The 8366-nt window shown below is 45.1% G+C and overlaps 1 pseudogene; it reads left to right on the top strand.

Annotated features, from left to right (window-relative positions):
- Positions 1-685: 685 nt before the first annotated feature.
- LOC126337312 (5S ribosomal RNA) lies at positions 686-803 on the top strand (annotated as a pseudogene).
- Positions 804-8366: the final 7563 nt, after the last annotated feature.

Genomic DNA, 8366 nt, shown 5'->3' with positions numbered 1-8366 from the left:
GCCTCGTAAATTTCTCCCCGCGCGGGAAGGACGTATCAGTTACTGCGGGGTTCCCCCGGCTCGTCGTAATTACAGAGTGTGTGTGTTGCGTCCGGGCCTGTGCCCTCGTCTGCCACTTGCTCCGTGGTGAGGCCCGGCCGTTGTCGACAGCGCCGAATCCGGTCGTACACACTCTCACGGTGTGACTCGCTCAGACATTAGCCACGCGTTGTCCTACTGGAGTGGTTCCAAAGTCGCATTCCCTCGGGATGATAAATCTGTCAGTGTAGCACATCTGTTGCTGATTTGTCCTCCAGTCTGAAGCCTGAAGTGATACATCTCTTCATCTCTGAGTAACTACTGCAACTTACATTCTTCTCAATATGCTAACTGAATTCATCTCTTTGTCTCCCTCTACAATCTTTACCCCCCCCCCCCCCCCCCCATTTCTCTCCAGTAATAAATTGGTAATCCCTTGATGTCTCACAGCGTGTCCTATCCCAATCGATCTCTCCTTTTACTCAAGTTGTACCACAAATTTCTTTCAACGGATGACTAAACAGCCAAACAGTTGCACATAAACGATAGGTACATATCCCTAGATTTCGACACCTACTACGTGTCAGAATGAAATGTTGCTAAATCGTAAAATTACATTGCTAAAAATCAACAGTCAGAATTTGGAGCAGCTATACTCATGTCAAAAGGCAACGGCCTTGCCGCAGTGGATACACCGATTCCTGTCAGATCACCGAAGTTAAGCGCTGTCGGACGTGGTTGGCACTTGGATGGGTGACCGTCCGGACCGCCACGCACTGTTGCCACTTTTCGGGGTGCACTCAGCCTCGTGATGCCAATTGAGGAGCTTCTCGACTGAATAGTAGCGGCTCCGGTCAAATAAAACCACCATAACGACCGGGAAAGCGGTGTGCTGACCACACGCCCCTCCTATCTGTACCCTCAGCTGAGAATGACACGGCGGTCGGATGGTCCCGATGGGCCACTTGTGGCCTGAAGACAGAATGCCCCCCCCCCCCTCTTTTATACTCTTGTCAAAAGTAACATATAACGTTCTAGTCTTTGCCGTTTGTGCCCAGCATTGCTTTTTAGCGTCCGCCCCCGGTAGCTGAGAGGTCAGCGTCACAAAATATCACTCCCAAGGGCCCGGGTTCGATTCCCGGCTGGGTCGGACATTTTCTCCGCTCAGGTACTGGGTGTTGTTTTGCCCTAATCATCATCATTTCATCCCCATCGATGCGCAGGTCGCCGAAGTGGCGTCAACTCGAAAGACCTGCACCAGGCGAACGGTCTACCCGACGGGAGGCCCTAGCCACACGACGTTATTATTGCTTTTTAGCAATGTAATTTTACGATTTAGTAACATATCATTCCGATGGAAGCACCCCTAGAAGTTTCAAAACCAAGGTCAACGTTTCTTAGAGTAAACATGACGCGGCCTAACAACCCAGAAGATTTTCACTTCAATGTACCTATCGTTTATGTGCAATCGGTTGGCTGTTTAATCCCATGTTGAATCTGGTGTGCCGTTGTTGAGTAACAGCCATGTTCAAAACTGTACAAATTTTTTTTCTCCCCAGTTTTTCCAGTACCTCCTCATTAGTTACTTGATCTAACCACGTAATCTTCAGCATTGTTCTCTAGCGCTATATTTCAAAGCTTCTATTCTCTTTTTATCATCCATGTTTCACCTCCAAACATGGCTACAATCCATGCAGATACTATCAGAATAGACCTTCTGACATATCTATACACGATGTTAATTTCTCTTCTTTAGAAACTCTTTTCTTGCCATTCCCAGGCTAAATTTAATAAATTTTTATTTAGACACTCCATCATCAGTTATTTTGCTTCCCAAACAACAAAACTCATCTACTACTTTAAGTGTCTCGTTTCCTAATCTAATTCTCTCAGCACCAAGTGATTTAATTCGACTACATTCAATTACCTATGTTTTGCTTTTGTTGGTGTTCATCTTAAATCTCCGTTTTAGGATGGTGTACATTCCGTTCAGCTGCTCTTCCAAGTCATTTGCTATCCCTGACAGAATTACATCATTGGCAAACCTAAAAGTTTTTATTTTTTCTGCCTGTACTTTAATTCCTACTCCAAATTCTTCTTCGATTTCCTTTATTGCTTGCAGGCTGAATAATATCGGGGGGAAGCAGCAACCCTGTCTCAGTCCCTTCTCAACACTGCCTCTCTTTCGTGCCCATCGATTCTTATAACTCACTTCTGGTTTCTGTACAAGTTGTAAATAGCTTTCCGCTCCCTGCTACCTTCCGAATTTTAAGGAGAATATTCGAGTCAATATTGTCAAAAGCTTTCTGTAACTATACATATACTGTAAGCGTTGATTTGCCTTGCCTTAACCTATCTTCTAAGATAACTCCGTATTGCCTCGCGTGTCCTACATTTCTCCGGAACCCAAAGTGATCATCCCCAATGTCGGCTTCTATCAGTTTTTCATTCTTCTACGCAGATTTCGTGTTAGTATTTTCCGACCACAATTTATTAAATTGCTAGTTCAGTAATATTGACACCTGTCAGCACCTGCTCTCTTTGGAATTGGAAATTATTATTCCAAATAAAGCAGGTACCGACAGGTGCATATATGCAATGGGAAAGAAAACTGGGGATCTGCTAGATGATGATCATTTTGGGTTTCGGAAATATAAGGACACTCATGAGGCAGGTCTGACGTTGCGACTGAAAATCGAAGCAAGACTTATGAAAAAAATCAAGGAACGTTCATAGGTCTGTGGACTTGGAAAACATGTTCAACAATGTAAAATGGTGCAAAGAGTTCGAAATTATGAATGAAATAGGAGTAAGTTACAGGGAGAGAGGATGATATACAAGAACACAGAGGAAACGATAAAACTGTATCAAAAAAGAAGTGTTCAAATTAAAAAAGGGCTAAATACTGGAAAGAATTAATGACGGAAGTAAATGAAAGGCTCAAGTATAGCATTAAAATTGAAGGTGAATGAATATCATTGAACAGGTTTGCTGATGGCATTGCTATCCTCAGTGCAAGAGAAGAAGACTTCCAGGGTGTGCTCAATTGAATGAACTGTGTAATGGGTACAGAATGTGGATTGAAAGTAAACTGAAGAAAAACGAAAATGGTCAGGAGTAGCAGAAAAGAGATCAACGGTAAACTTAATAACAAAACTAGTGATCATGAAGTAGAGTAAGTTAAGAAATTCTGGTACTTCGATTTATTTATTTGCTTATTTATCTGGAGAACGGCGACAGAAACTGAACTACAACTAACATTCATGTATTGGAATCAAAATAAGACTTGACGAACCGAGACAAGGAGCAGACTAACACAGACAAAGAGGACATTTCTGGCCAAGAAAAGCCTGCTAGAATTCAATATCGTCCTTAACTTGTGCAACAATTGTATGAGAATTTACGTTTGAAGTACAGCATTGTGCGGTAGTTACATCGAGGACTGTGAGAAAACTGGAAAAGAAGACAACTGAACACGTACAGTTTGGTGCTATAGAACGACGTTGGGTCAGATTTTCCGCAGAGGTGGTGAAGAAAGGAAGTAATATGCCATGGTTGCCAAGAAAGAGAGAGACTTAAATATTCAGACGATACACAAGGTGTGTGCCAAATAGCCATCCGGAATGGAACCAGCACTGCCGTGTGAAGTAAGAACTGTTGACGACGTTGCTGAGACCACAGAAATTACGCAAGAGCTAGCGAGGCCCATAGTCTTAGGTGCCAAGGTGAATAGGTCACTGGAAAGAAACTTTGCTAGAGAAACTCATCCAGAAGCCCCTGGAAAATAGGTATATCTGTATAAGTGGGTAGCGCACAGGACCAAGGCTGTCTAAGCCAGTACCATGAGTTAGGAGGAGTCATTAAAGAAAGCAGCCAGGAGCAGTACAACAGCCAAGTCATCGGAAGCAGCCACTAAGAGCAATAGTTTGATAGTGATGCAGTAAACACTACGAGAAGTCTGTACACATTCGATGGTGGGCATCTGAGTTTCTGGTAAATATCCAGCAACAGTTTCTACCTTGACTTCTCTGCCTGTTAAAAAAGAACGGACCCTATTGAGTTCTTTTCCTATTTTTCGATTCAGATTTCGGCCTTAGGCCATTTTCAAGTACAATATCTTATTTATACACTGACCAGCCGGAACATTATCACCACCGACCAACTATCGACATAAACCCGTCCAGGGATACCAGGGTCACATAGCGAAGAATGACTGCTTGTCAGACACACTCACGGAGCATGTAGTATCAGTGAGGGTGCTGTCCATATGTAGAATGGGGAAGGCCATATGAGTTTGAACGAGGGCATATTGTGATGGCCTGGAGGCTGAGCAATGGCATTTAGGAAACTGCACGATCTGTCGGGTGTTGGAGGAGTGTTCTGGTAACTGTCTTCAACACGTGGCAAAACCAAGATGAAAACACGTTCAGACGTCATGGGGTTAGATGCCACCCCTCGTCACAGGTGTCGAGCGCCGCAGGTTGGGAAGACTGGTAGAATATGAGGTGCATTCAAGTCCTAAGGCCTCCGATTTTTTTTTCTCCGGACTGGAAAGAGATAGAAACATGTGCATTGTTTTAAAATGAGGCCGCATTCATTGTCAATACGTCCCAGAGATGGCAGCACCGTACGGCAGATGGAATTTTACCGTCAGCGGCGAGAATGAGAACTGTTTTAGATACTTAAAATGGCGGCGTTTTCCTTACATGAACAGCGTGCAATCATTCATTTTCTGAATTTGCGTGGTGTGAAATCAAATGATATTCATCGACAGTTGAAGGAGACATGTGGTGATGGAGTTATGGGTGTGTCGAAAGTGCGTTCGTGGGTGCGACAGTTTAATGAAGGCAGAACATCGTGTGACAACAAACCGAAACAACCTCGGGCTCGCACAAGCCGGTCTGACGACATGATCCAGAAAGTGGAGAGAATTGTTTTGGGGGATCGCCGAATGACTGTTGAACAGATCGCCTTCAGAGTTGGCATTTCTGTGAGTTCTGTGCACACAATTCTGCATGACGACCTGAAAATGCGAAAAGTGTCATCCAGGTGGGTGCCACGAATGCTGACGGACGACCACACGGCTGCTCGTGTGGCATGTTGCCAAGCATTGTTGACGCGCAACGACAGCACAAATGGGACTTTCTTTTCTTCGGCTGTGGCAATGGATGAGACGTGGATGCCATTTTTCAGTCCAGAAAGAAAGCGCCAGTCAGCTCAATGAAAGCACACAGATTCACCGCCACCAAAAAAATATCGGGTAACCGCCAGTGCCGAAAAAAATGATGGTGTCCATGTTCTGGGACAGCGAGGGCGTAATCCTTACCCATTGCGTTCCAAAGGGCACTACGGTAACAGGTGCATCCTATGAAAATGTTTTGAAGAACAAATTCCTTCCTGCACTGCAACAAAAACGTCCGGGAAGAGCTCCGCGTGTGCTGTTTCACCAAGACAACGCACCCGCACATCGAGCTAACGTTAAGCAACAGTTTCTTCGTGGTAACAACTTTGAAGTGATTCCTCATACTTCAATGCTGGGCAGAGTACAAGTGTGTCTGAACACACGGTACACCGAACACTCATAACAATGGTCCTATGCAGCCGACGACCCACGACTCTGGCAACTACGGCAGAAATGGGGCCGGCCGCTGTGGCCGAGGGCTCTATGGGCTTCAGTCTGGAACATCGCGACCGCTACGTTCGCAGGTTTGAATCCTGCCTCGGGCATCGATTTGTGTGATGTACCTGGATTTGTTAGGTTTAAGCAGTACTAAGTTCTAGGGGAGTGATGACCTCTGATGTTAAGTCCCATAGTGCTCCGAGCCATTTGAACTATTTTTGAGCAGAAATGGGCACGTGACCATCAGCACTGGACGTTTGCGCAGTGGCAGAGCGTTGCATCGTCTGATGAATCCCGATACCTTCTTTATCATGCCGACTGTGAGGTGCGAACCCGTCTCTTCCAGGGAAACAGTTACTTGATACCTGTACTGCGGGACGGAGACAAGCTGGCGGCAACTCCATTATACTCTGCGGAACATTAACGTGGGCGTCCATGAGTCCAGTGAAGCTCCAAGGCACCATGACGGCCAAAGAGTATCGCTCACTCGTTGCAGACCACGTGCACCCCTTGATGACGATCACGTTTCCCGACGGCAGTGAAAAAGATAATGCGCCATCTCACAAGGTCAGGAGTGTCATGGAGTGCTTCGTGGAACACAGTGTCGAGTTCCAATTCATATGCCCCAACTCGCCAGATCTGAACCATATCGAACATATCTGGGATTGAACGTGGCGTCAGAGCTCAAAGCCTCCCTCCCTGGAGCTGATGAGATTAGGTAACTTGCGTGTGCAGACGTTGCGCCAACTCTCCAGCGACCTACCAAAGTTTCATTCCTGCCATGTCACGACGCGTCAGCGCTGGTGTGAAATACAAGTCCTTGTCGAACAAGGATATCTAGTTGCGTAGGCCAAATCTGACATTAACAAAAAATCTAAATACAGGGTGAGCACAAGTCTAGCCCTGATTATAACAATTTATTACAGAATAACCATTTGACATAATAGTATACATTTGATGCCGTTACATAGTTTAGTGTTACTAGTTTTTGAAGACCACTTACGTTAGTAAACCTCAACGTGTGCTCCCTTGGTAGCTCGGAGAATGTCGAAGCGGTATTCCAGTTCCCGGCAGATGTCTCGTAACATGTGTTCCGTCACAGTAACTACAGCAGCTCGTATCCTAGCCTTCAGTTTGTCGACGACAGCAACTGGTGTGACGAAGACTCTGTACTTGATATAGCCCCATAAGAAAAATTCAAATGGCGTAATGTCTGGAGAGGAGAGAAAAGTCCGGATCGGTGGATTGGAAGGAATGGTACAACACCCTGGCCACCGCGCTCTCCAGACATTACGCCCCTTGACTTTTTTCTGGGGCTATATCAAGGACAGAGTCTTCGTCACACTAGTTCCTGACGTCGACGAACTGAAGGCTAGGATACGAGCTCCTGTGGGTACTGTGACAGAACACATATTACGAAACACCTGGCGGGACGTGGCATACCACCTTGACTTTCTCCGACCTACCAAGGGAGCACACGTTGAGGGTAACTAACGTAAGTGGTCTTAAAAAAATAGTAACACTAACCTATGTAGCGCCATCAACTTACTATAACTTATTATATCAAACGGTTATTCTGTTATAAATTTTTATAGTCAGGGCAAGACTTTGTGCTTACCCTGTATATTGCAGATTTTCTTTTGTGGAACCTGTAACACAGTTGTTATGTTCATACAACTAATTTACCATGACTATGGCTTCAGCAAAAGGAAAAAAAGGAGGAACGCTCTGTAGAGTTTGTGTCTACTGGCAGTACGAAATACTAGTTGATATTGTCTGTGTGGCAATCAGAACATAAATAGAACCAAGCACTATCTCACACTTCTATTGTGAACGATTGTGTATAGTGGAAATGAGTAATATTCGATATTTTCTGTATGTCAGAATATAGAAAACAACAGGTGCTGCTCGCACTTGTCTTCCATTGTGGTTAAAGTATTTGACAGCGTACTGTCAGCGCGAGTATCAAAAAGAGCGCTCATGGCTGAAATTGGGTGGTAGAACTCAGGAACTTGGAGTTTGTGGGATGCATTAACATTTTTGGTGGTTGGGTGAACCCACTGATTTGCAAATAAAAATGGCGCGGATGACTGAGTTCGGAGGTACAAAGAAACACAGCAGAGGAAAGGAAATACAGTACCAACCTGCCTATAGCAGATGTTGAAAGTGACCACCATTCATCTCTCTACACTTGCCCTGGTCAGAAGTTGCTGAAAGCGGATCGAAGCTGGACTATTGGAATTGGTACAACCTCACCCAAAATGTTCTGCTGCAGTTCTTGAGAACTATGAGGGTTGTTACGACACACCTTAGGCTTGAGGGCTCCCCAAACAACGTAATCGCACACTGACAGATCAGGTGATGTAGGTGGCGAGCTGGGACCGCGACCACACTGACTCTGCTGACAACACTAGCAGGCGTGACGATTGTGTAAATGTGCTCCAAGGTTCGGCCGATTGTGTGGGCAGTTGCTCCAACCTGTTGTAAGTAAATGTGGGTCTTTTCCTGTTTCGCTAAAGCTGCCATAAATGGTTTCAAAATGTCGGCAATATAACACACCGAAGTGAGCGTCTAATGAAAGATGGTACCAATAATATGTCGTGCAAATACTGCACAACAAACCCCAACCTTCTGATCATGCAGAGGTGTTTCGTGGAAGTTATGTGGATTCTCTGTTGCCCAGAATCTGTCATTCTATGAGTTGACATAAACACTCAGGTGAAACTAG

This window comes from Schistocerca gregaria, chromosome 2, assembly GCF_023897955.1.
Source record: "Schistocerca gregaria isolate iqSchGreg1 chromosome 2, iqSchGreg1.2, whole genome shotgun sequence".
NCBI classification, from domain to species: domain Eukaryota; kingdom Metazoa; phylum Arthropoda; class Insecta; order Orthoptera; family Acrididae; genus Schistocerca; species Schistocerca gregaria.
This window is presented reverse-complemented; position numbering and strand designations above follow the sequence as displayed.